This window comes from Drosophila kikkawai, chromosome 2L (assembly GCF_030179895.1).
Source record: "Drosophila kikkawai strain 14028-0561.14 chromosome 2L, DkikHiC1v2, whole genome shotgun sequence".
Taxonomy (NCBI): Eukaryota; Metazoa; Arthropoda; class Insecta; order Diptera; family Drosophilidae; genus Drosophila; species Drosophila kikkawai.
In genome coordinates, this window is record NC_091728.1 from 18453045 (window position 1) to 18465173 (window position 12129).

The following is a 12129-nucleotide window of genomic DNA, read 5'->3' on the forward strand; positions in this document are numbered from 1 at the left end:
ACTCTTTTTGTTATGTTTCGTCTGCAGCTTCTCTTTTGGCAATTAAAGAAATTCGTTAAGTTTTCCCCGCTGGCTGAGACTGGCAAAAAGAATTTCAAATTACATGTGTAATTATTTTGGCCGCCAGCGACGTGCCTGTCAAAAATGGTTCGTGGCGCATATTATAATGCCATTTGCAATTCTCTTTCATTTTCGCTTCTAATTTAACGAAATTAGCAAATAAAAAAGTTTTTCCGCAAAATTACACAAATGTAATTCAAATGCCACGAGACTGCGCCCCATCGTGGACATCCACCCAGTCACAGGGCCAGTGGCAGGGCCAGGACCAGGACCAGGGACCATTCATCCCCCGCGCAAATGGCGCAAGGCGCCCAAAAGGACCCAAAAACGAGTCCTGCCGAGAAAGTGGGCCATAATGACTGGGCGAGAGGGGTCAGCGGCGGGTCTGGTGGGGTCAGGTCAGCCAGCGCTCATTTTCGGCGAAACTTTGGGAAATTGTATGATAATTTAAATATACAAACAAATTGTGTGGCGCTTTCAATAAAACTTTTACCATTTCTTGGGCTCTCTCCGCGCTCTCGTCATTTATTTTTCGGCCCGGCCAGCTGAGTTATTAGCGCATTAAGTGCGAAATTGTGTGCTCGCCGTGGTGACAGTCATAGACTGAAATTGTTTTCTGTGAGCACACAGCAAATAAAAACTAGGAATATTTATTTTAATTATTTTATATAAAGGTATTTTTATGGTAATTTTATAAATATCTTCAAGATTTTAAAAGTTATTAGAGTTTAGTTGTAGAAAATTGTTAAAAATAAAAATTAATATAGAGAGGCTCTTTATATGCCCTTATTTTTATTAAAATACAATTTTGGATAGACAATCTTTTTCAGCTAAAATTTTTATAAAAATAAAAATGTTTCCTGTGGAACGTGAAATACCTAGATACTTCTATTCCCGGGCAATCCGGCGGCTACATTCTCGTTCAAGCGGCTGTCAGTTGGCCTTGATTGATGGAACCGACAATTGCGGCGGGATCGACATTGGCAACGGCATCCGTGCAACAATAAGTCGGCTGACACTCGCACGGCCACACCTCCGCGAGTCCGGGATGCTCCGTGGCCATGTCAATGCCTCAATCTAGATGTTCGCTGCAATTTTCGAGGCCTGTCAACTTCAAAAACAGAAATGCCACATTTGCATGACAGCTCAATTCGTGAAATATTCACCCAGCCCGCATTCAAAAGTGGGATATGTGTCCATCTGTGGGTGTGAGTTAGCCAAAAAAACAAGGTATATATGGAGCTCTTAATCTGCAACTGTATGAATGTTAGGGTATGCTGGCTATATTTGGTTCTATTTTATTAGGAATCAAAGGTGAAAGTAGAACAGTCAATCAATAAACAATAAACTTCAAGGCTGTAATTATAATATATTTTAAAGTGAGAGAGATAATATTAACCTTTTTGTTAGCTTAACAAATAAGTGATAAAAAAACTAAATAATATTGTAGGTACAATTCTTACCTATTTAAATATTTAAAAAAAAAAATGTAAATTTAATTATATTGAGTACAAACAGTATACTCCCCAGGCGATTGAAATAAAATCGCTACATTGATTTATTTAGCAGTCTGCAGGTAAAATATTCCAAAAAAGTCCGTCATTCTCCCGCCGACTGAATGACTCAGTGTGAGCGTACCTATGTGTGTAATTTGTTATAAATATTTGACGCACAGACTTTTTATGGCCTTAACGGGAAGCGAAAACAACGTCAAGCCGCTCTTAAAATGGCAAATGGAAATTCTCACCAGTGGCAACCACAATTAATACACCGTAGAGCCGGACCAGCTTCGATACCGACAGGTCCATCTGTCCCGGAGTCCGGACAGTGGCCATGGCAGTGCGGTTGCTGCGTCATCATCTCAGGACTGAGGCATACTGCCAGTCGAGTCGGCCAATGCAATCAAAAGCGATTCGCATCCGCAATATCAGCGATGACCTCAAAATCAACATGGCAGCCGAGTCCGCCGCCGCCCCGGCCAACCAATTTATTTGTTGACCCGTGGGCAATGCAGTCAATTTTTCCGACTGCCAGACGGCAGGCAACAGACTATGGACTACGGCCCTTGCCAGGAGAGGCAACAAGGGGAGCCAGAGCCAGAGTCAGAGCCAGAGCCAGAGCCAGGGCCAGAGTCCCAATCCGTCGTCCTGCTCGCTTGTTTGTCCGCCGTGCTGGATATAAACCTTTGAGTCGCAATTTTTACGTTCGACTGCGGAAGACCACAAAATAATGACAGGAAATTATCTCACAGCAGACGGGTTGGCCGGCATCCAAAACAATTTCACTCCACTGTGATTCCGATCCGGCTCCCGACCCTGTGACATCTGCTGTAGGCCGTGGATATTGCAGCTGCAGTCCAACTAATTCCGGGCTTATCGGGGCCAATAAGGGTCGGTCGGGTCGGTCGCATTCCGTAATTGAAAAATGAAACACAATCCCCATGCCCGGCGGCAAAGTTCGACCAACAAGTTCTTATGGAACACCTGTGAAGTGAGAGGAGGCCCAAGGAAATCGCCAAAGTTTTATAATATTGTTAACACGAAAAAAAGAGAAACAAAATAAATAAGCCAGGGGCGGAGAGTGGAAAAGTTTTGCTTTGTTTCTGCCTTTCCGGTATATCGTGTTATATAAGGTTTCCGGCTGTTATTCGTGATATTTATTTTTTTCATTATTGGGCAATTTGCAAAGTGGGTTTAAGTTTTTGACAAAGCCTAGTCGAGATCAAAGGGAAAACTTTACCATTTTGCACCAAGTATAAATGAAATATTTTTAAGGAAAAGGAAAGAAATATTGTAATACATAATTTTATAGAAACTTGCTTGGTTTTTTTTTCAATCTTTACTTGACTTTTTTATTAAATAATTTTCTATAATACAAAATTTAAACTAGGCTAGTGTTTTTCTTCAGCCAAATACAACTGCTTTAAACCCTAAGGCTAATGCGAAAACGTATTCAACTAATTGCAGTGACTGAGAGTCTAGTTTAACCATAAATGAACACGGAGAGCCTTAAGTGCATTTACCACATCAAAGTGAGTCATTAACCAAAACTTTGGCAAATAGATTGATTCGGACCGCCTCAGAGTAGTGGACACTGACCAGGCGAGTGTGTTTGCTCAATAAATTGAACACTCGGCAAATCCATTCGTATAAACATACGCTGTAATTTCTAAATCCAGAATAAACATGCGATGGGCGGGAAAATTGGAAAGGGGGGGGGCGGTCCGACTGAGTGGAGAAATCAAATGTGCAGCTGCTAATATGAAATGTACACAAACGGAAGAGTTAATCCTTATCGACAATTTGACATCAGCAGTTTTGCTTTTGCTTTCGAATAACGAATAACGGAAACCATTAAGTTGTCACATGCAGTGCCATAAAAAAATAAATACGTATACGCCGGGCTGGCTGGCTGGCTGGCTGGGAGTCGGAATGGGAATCGGATAGGATCGGATCGGGAATGGCACTGCCTGGCATTGGGGCAAAAGCAAGCCACAAGTGGTCATTCAGACAAATGGCCAAATGGCGGGGCTCATGAATAATTCAGATTTTAAATTGCATTTATGCAAATGCGGATGCTCGCAGATTTTCGCCACTGGCTGTCGCGCTAGTCCCCAGGAAAATGGGGAAAAGCGGCCCGGTTCGAAGTTCGCCCCCAATGCATTTGCAACTTAATGCGCCGAAAGCTGCGAGTTTTTCGCTAATGCACAATTTGTATGCGTCAACACTTTCGTCAGCCGATGGCGCTCCTTCCTATTTTTTTTTTTTTTTATTCCAGCAACTGGCTTCATTTTTATCAACGCAAATATCAAGGACCTATTGATAAGGCCACACAGTCCCCTTCCTATCCCGCTTTCGGATGCCATTCCCGGTGGAAAGCTAAGCCGAATGGAGGCCAAGTGATTCAGTGACCTGCAAGACATCAAGTCCCGGTCCTCATCCTGCTCCTGGGCCACCTGTTCCATGGCCAACTCTTTGGCAATTTGTGTGCATCGCCGACTGCAGATGTTTTTCCTCTCCTCGGTTCGAGGTCTCGCTCCAGAAACTTGCAGATTTATTGCCCAGAAACTTTTATTGCCTGCAAGAATATGTACGGGCCCAGATAAAGATGCAATCTGGAACTTGTTTGGCGAGTGAAACACTTTGCCATCTGCCATCCGAATAAGTATGTGGGGTAATTGAAGTCACTGACTCGGGGAGGTGATATTTTTCCAGGTCGGATTTATCCATTCCACCAGTGCGTTTCCATTTCTGGAATCGTGTTCTTTAATTACACTCAATGATTTATTCTGGGCTTTGTAATTGGAATTGTTAATTTGAAAGCCAATATTCAATAATTAAATATTACCAAATGTTGTTAGTTAATATTTGTTGATTTTATCCAGGATTATTGATTAACAAATTGCCAATTCTTTAGAGAGTCCTGATTTCTATTTGATTTTCAGGATACTTTGCAGATACAAGTTTCAGGTGGATACAAAGAAATAGAATAAAATATTAACAAAGGGATTTCCATTTCGGTTGAATGTCAGTTTACCTTTAGCTCGATCTGGGATGCTAACCGTTCGGGACACTCTAATGGGACCTCTTCAGGCGAAATCAATCTAATGGAAATAATAGACCCTTCGAACGGCGACAATACAGTGGCCCAACTAAATGATGCTAATCGGATTTGAAAATGAGAAGCAGAGGGTATCGCTTTCTCCTTGAACGAGTGCGAAGAAAAGGCGAAGCGGGCAAAGAGTGGATTTTTGTCCGGACAACTTGGACACTCACACAGGCGAAGGGTCGAGACAATCCACAAGGCAAGGATAGTGATGCCGGCGAAATTTTGAAATGTAAAGAAAAACTATTAGGAACTTTTTCCAACAGTAAGTAAAGATCCAATTTAGTTTATTCAAAATAATAGTATAACATTTTCTTTTTTCTTAAAAGAAGACCTTGAAAATTCTCAACTTTCTTTTTTGTAAACCAATCTCTGTGTATTTTTTTAGATTTAAAAAACAATATAAAATATTTCCTTTACACTTTGCTCGATAAAACACCAAAAAGTGTGACAGATCTGCCCAAAACAACAACCAAATGGCCACCACTGGAAACCCTGTCCTGGGTAAACAAGCAACAACCGCATTGAAATGGACAGCTATCCGGAGCCATTCGAGGATGTTGTGTTGCGGCTCGTCACCCAAGGGGAATAAACTCGAAGCGATGCGACCCGATTCGATATTCATTTATGCGCCTCGAAGATAAGCACTAAATAAATAAGTCCCCCTGCTGTCAGTGGGGTCCGGGAGGGTGAGAAAATGTAAATAAATGACTGCAAAAATATGGCAAAAATCGAAGTCAAGCGCCGTCGGGCGATTCATATGGAAATTAAATGGCAGTCCCTTCAGCCATCCCTGTAAATTGTTCACGGCCTGCCTTAAATTACAACTGTCAATCGAGTCGAGAAAGGATAACATGACCGGGAGGATCTGGGATCTGGAATCTGGGTTCGTTCGTTCGTTCGTTCGTTCTCTCTATCCGTGTTTACGCACATATGGTGGCCGAAATCAAAACATCATGAAATTGTTTTTCCAACATCATTTCTGTGGGGGAGAGAAATTTCCATTTTTGCCGGCTTCATATATTTCCGTGCGTTTACGGAGGGGATATGAACAACATCCGGCGAATTCGGGCCATAATTTCTAACAACATTTTACTACTCATTGCATTTGACCAAACAGGGGAACCCAGCCAGAAATTCCCCCCATCCCGGTCGACCGATTTGGTTATTACAAACTCATATCTTGTGCGGCGCCTAACCAAAGTGACCGCAGGCGAATGGAATGGCCAGGATGTGGGTATGGATGCGGGCATGTGGGCTCTGGCGATGCGGGGCGCTGCTAAAAATTGTTCAAAATTTGCATTTTATATTAACGGAAACAGTTGTTGCCTTTGAGCACACACATGTTCCCTGCCCGAAAACACACCCAGCCGAAAAACCCAAAAGAGCCCCTGCCGGAAAATCCCACATCCAAGTGCTCTTGTCCGGCCTGTTACACAATTCTAAAGCAAATTTGACGCGTTTATGCATGTAAATTAAACAAATTTGATTTTAAATATCTTCTGGCACAGGCCAGCCCAGGAAGCCACAGACTCGGACTCTCTTACTCCGACTGGAATACGGACCCGGACCAGCATCATAAATAAAATACGTCCAACAAATTATGCCTGACCGGGACAGGCTGGAAATCCCAAGGAGAGACGGATTCTGAGGAGCTCTAGTCACCGTATTTTATGCGGTTGCTGAACTTCGGGTCCATTAATGTTAAGCATATTGAAATGCAAAAGCCTCAAGAGAGCAACCACTTGTTACGCTCCATTGGCTGCGTCTAATCTGGACATCGAGTCACTGTGTACGGGGGAATTAGGGAACAGGAGAGACATCTGGGCTAAAATACATATTGCTTATATTAAAGCATCGATTTACCCCAGACAGTCGTAGGCTTAATTAATAAACCTTTACATGGCTGTTTGTATTGTATTTAATATTTGTTTAAAACTGTGCGGAAATTATTGCTGTAAAAATTTATTGCTTAAATCCAGCATTTACTGGGATGGATATAAATAAATATAATATATGCTGTATTTTCAACTGTACATCTGTCTGCAAAATGTCCTTTTGAAATACTTTTATCCTGGGTTTTTTAAGATTAAATTTTACATTTCAATGGCCCAACGATTAATATGATATTTACAGTTTTAATTTTAATTATAATACGATATTGAATATAAAGAAGATACCAGAAAATATTCATGTGCCTTATCCCAGAAAATATCGTTAAATTATTTAATAAGATACTCAACGTTATTTAATGCCTCAAAATAAATGCATAAGTTTCTTATGACCTTCGTATTATTAATTACTTTAAAATTCAAACGAAAGTTATTTATTTTTAATTGATCTTGGCAAATAACTGATTACAAATTCATAAGTGGCTGCTTAATTTTAGACTACTTTCATTCTGCAATCAATAAAACAATAAACTGTTAAACAATCTTTCAATTTAAACCTGTTATTTTTGCATTTGCCGCCCCCCAAAAACTTTAGTAGTTCCGCCGTCCAAAGTGAAATAAAGGCGGCTAACGAAAAGTTCGCACGTGTTGGAGCATCGAGCCAAGGGATTATGGGCTAAATGTCGCAGCAGCATTCGCATCATTGGTATCAGCAGCCCGAACCACATCGATGGACGATGGGAAGGGGCAGGAAAAAGGGGGCGTGTCAAGGGGCGAGAGCCAAATGCACGGCAAAATCAAAGGAACATTTCAGCAGCAGGAAAGTCCGAGAACAACGTTGGCCGGCACTTAAAAGTCCATTAATGGCATTAAGTGGATATTGTGCAAGTTTTAAGCACATTTGCTTCACATTGTTTGCAAATCGAACAAACGACTTATTGGCAACTTTGCACTTAAATTTTTAAACAGAAAGACACTTCAACCAGACTTAAAAATATTACTTTACAAAATAAGCCGCATAAATTTGGTATCTATAAATATAATTTCATATCTTTATACCTTTTAGACATAATAATACAAAACATTTTAACAATATTTAAAAAGTCAATTGCTCACCATAACCATCGATAAAATCGATATAGTTATCAAAGCTATAGCACTAAATGGTACCCCTTTTTGTGTTGAAATCATTTAAATGCTCAAACTCACAGCAGGTTTTCTTTGGTCAGCGATTTTTCCATTTAAGAGTTCAAAGCAAACATAATTTTGACGGGCTGCTCACGTTGTGCCGGGGATTTGCATGACAGGCAACACCAAAATCTGACAATAGCAGCGATATTTCAATGGCTGGCAAAAAGACTGTCCCCAGTCGGATCGGCGCTGTTGTTATTGGATTGGGTCTGGATGTTCGATTTTGCGCCGTTGGCTTTGAATTCACGGCTTTGGGCGGGAAATAAAACGCACGAATGCGCCGCCAACGCAGCCTCCGAACCGAGCCGGGCTGAGAGCCGCGCTGCGGCGCGCAAAACAAAAATGACAATGGCAGGCAACAAATTTTTGCAATTCCCAACAGCACTTCAACTTCCGGCTGCCATTTTTTCCGGCCCCCCACGACCCCCCTTTTCGATGCCGCCCACAAGTTGACAAAAGTTTTGCAGCCAGCCATTGAAAATGTGACTCCATTTGAGATTTGCCCAACGAGAACAACAAATGCAGTTGTGTGATGTTTGAAATGATGAACTCTTTGATACCGCAAAGGTATTGGTTGATATATCAATTCAAAACATATCTCTTTTTGAATTTAATTTTGAATTTTATTATATTTTTGCTCATCTTTTCTAAGCATTATTTCACACACGAATATTGTAGTATAAATCATTAAAAAAGTGAATCTTCCACAATATATTTAAGTTATATCTGCAAATTAAATATATTTAAATCAGAACTAAATTCAATAAGGTGAAGTTTATAGTAATTTTGCCATACTGTTAGTGAAATGTGTATTAATAAAGCTCTCTTTGTTTCCTCTTTGCAAAACCAGACACCTCTCAAGGGACAGCATGAAAAAACGCTGAAATTTATTTTATGTTTGCAACATTTTAGATTCCACGGAGTAATGGCCGCTGCACTTTTAAAGCTCCCAAAAACCGTTAGATATTTCCGACATCCGCATCCGCATCCGTATCTTCATGTAGTGCCGCAATCAACTTGCAATCGAATGCAATCTGATGTGCTGATGTGTGGAGTGCAGTGGGTGGAGTGCGACTGCGACTGCGATGGCATTGAGTGACTTGTTCCCTCGAAGTTCCCCCACTCTGGACCCTTTGAATGACATCCGCATTGCATTTGCATTTCGCAGAGCTCTCAATCAAATGTCTGGAACAAAGTGCTGTGCTGTTGGGAAAAGTTGTTCAGCTCTCCCAAGTACCAGACGCCGATCTGGGATCTGAAAGCTGGGAACTAGGACTCCACTTGGACGGCCAGCATTGCTCACTCACGTACGATAGCCCAGTAGAGCCTTCGATGGACGCAAATTGGGGCCAGGGAAATAAACCTTGGCCATCAATCAAATCTCGATAAGGAGCAAATTCAATTTTGACAAATCACAAATAGGCTTTTGTAAACTGAAATTAATGGCACTGGCTGGCGCATACTTGACGTAATTAAGCACACAGTTGCACAAATGTGCACTTACATTTGTGCAGGACAATGGGCACTTCTATTTAAACAAGGCCAAGACTTAATTAAGTTCAGATGTCGTTTGCTTAGGGCCACCCTAACATGGTTTAGAGGGAGTTTAGACTCGAAGAAACCTAAAAGGATATATGCTTAAGAAGAACTGCTTTTATTATCAGTAATAAATAACAGTCTTATATTTCTAGATAATTTTTAAACATCGTAATGGTTAGTTTTTAGAATAACATCTTTAAACAAATAGTTACTGGGGAAATGAAACATCGTAACCACATTTTCCTGAAAGGGTATTGCCTTATTTTAAATTAAATAAATTCCTTCGCCACATTTCTTCAATTTAAATTTATTTTAAACAAATTTGAATCGTTGAAACTCTTTAAATCCTATAAAGAACAAGGAAAACCCTTATAACCGAATTGGTAATTTGTGCTCTCGTGCTAGTGAGCAATTCTGTGGATGTGTCCAAAATCAAATGAATATTACATTGCAGCCAAAACACAAAGAAGAGAAGGCATTGCGGCTTAATGTTAGGTTTCGTGGCCATAAAAATATATGTACAACTGTAAATGCAAGTGCAATATTTGCAGGCTGCGTAAATATTTACAAAAATGTTCTTTTGATTTATTTGAGTGGAACTAATTGTGGGCGTTGAACTGCAAAAAAACCGAAATAAATCATAAATTTGCCAGGGACCAGACCGATAAAGATTTGCGATAAAAAACTGTTGAGGGATATATGTATATTGTGTTTCCATTTCCATTGTCATATACTGAACTTCGGCTTTGTGCAACTGACGATGAGTGGAAATTATTTAATTAAACAATCATCAGATAAATTGAAACAGACAACTCGACCACCTCCCAGTGGCTGCCTGGCTGACTGACCAAAGAGAGCTTCGTGTCAATGAAAAATTAATTCGCCGTATTTATTTGCCACCAACAAAAGGAAGAGTCAGACATTTGCGTGTCTGGGGCCAATTTGTTGTTGGCAAAACAAAGAAAGTGGCAGAAATTTAACACTTACCAAAGTCACATGAAACTTCTTCAGAAACGCTAGGTCGAATATCATTGGGAAAATTAGGAAAAATTACAACGCTCTCGGAGGATACCAAACCCAATTAACACATGCTATCTCGCACATCCCAAAAATCCCCGCTCCAAGGCAGCAGCAGCGGCAGAGCACAGAGGAAAATTGCAATTTAAAAAATAATTATGGAAATGTCTGGTGCTGGCAAACTGCTGGCAGGCAGCTTCAGAAGGCGCTAAATGTTAATGAACATTATAAAAACAATTGCGAGTAATTATAATTTGAATGATAATAGCGAAACTTCTTAATCCCCGCCACGGTAATTTTTATAACTCCCCCTTCCCCGCAGCATTTCCCTTTTTCCACTCTCAGAAGCGACGGAGACAAAGGCGAAAAACCTGAAAAATGCATATTAAAGGATGCCGAAAGAAAAACACGCTGCCAGGAGACAACGGAACGAAGGGCTCCCATAGTAATTACAATTCCGAAACGAAATGAAACCTCAACAAAGAGCGCGGAAAGCCGATCTTAACTCAAGGGGAAAAGCGGAAAAAATCCGCAGAAATAGCATGACAGTAAAAATAATATGCACAGAAATGTCATCAGCTTATGAACGAAAGAGTTGGCAAATGAATTCCTACAGAAAACAAGGAGTAAGTAAAAATTCATCACATTTATATTTAATATTTCTTTTAAGTTTGAATCGAAGCGATGCAACATTGCCAATACTTTCTAAGATATCTTAAAGACATCAATACAAAATATCATTTTATCCTGTTTCTTTAGGGATACTCTTCAACTCTGTCTCGGCATCACATGAAAATTAATTCTAATTTGCAGCTCCACCCGGGAATGACCGCACACCCACAGCCGGACGTGAAGCTCATCAGGAATCCTTCGACGCCAGAGACGCCGCTGCCCACTTTGCAGCTAATTATTCAGATGGAATAACTCGGGCGAAGGGGAAAAAATCGAGGCCAGCGAAAAATCAAACAACGAAATTGCCACTTGCAATTTCTCGTCACGTTCGAAACTTAATTAGTACATCAGACCATCGGCGCTGCCGAGATGCGGCTAGGAGCTGGCGAAAAGCTAAAAGCATAGTCCTGCGGAGGCCGAGGCTGTCATAAGGACGTCATGTTTCTTAATTAGTTCTTTGTTATTATAACTTTTGGCGAAAACGTTGGTCTTCCAGTAACAGGCTTCATTAGCACGGCCATTCAAAGACATCAGAAAACTAAGATTCTACCAGAATTTAGTATATCAAATCCAATATACCATAAATATGTCTATTAAAATAAACAAATTTCATTTATAAATTTAGGTAGTTTTATTAAAATGAGGAATTTATAGTTATACAAACTTATTGCTTGTAAAAATCTTAAAATCTAATATTTATACTTTAAAGATAACTATTATTTTTTAACTCCTGAAGATTTATAAGTTTGCCTGACTCCTTATATCTCAAGACCATTTATTCCGAGTGTATCCTTCCGCCGGCAGGGGTAACCTGCATAAGCGATGATTTCCCACACCGTTCACCTTGAGACCGCCCCCATCTTGGATCAGTTACGATGCGGATTGTCAGCAGGGAGGTGGAGTGAGGCAGGCAGGATGCCAAGGAGCTTGAGAAGCAGGAGTTGGCCAGGGAAAATACCGGCCCCGGGGCACACCGCTCCGGCGCTACGCCGTGCACATATTCCGTAGCTTGGCATGCCGCACACGTAGAAGATTTCCGCACGAATTCGCAAAGCAACTCTTGATCCCTTTGACTCAGCCGGCGACATGTTTTCTTTGCCATTCTCTTTGATGTTTACAAATTACACCGAAAGTTGGCAAACAAATTTTCTTA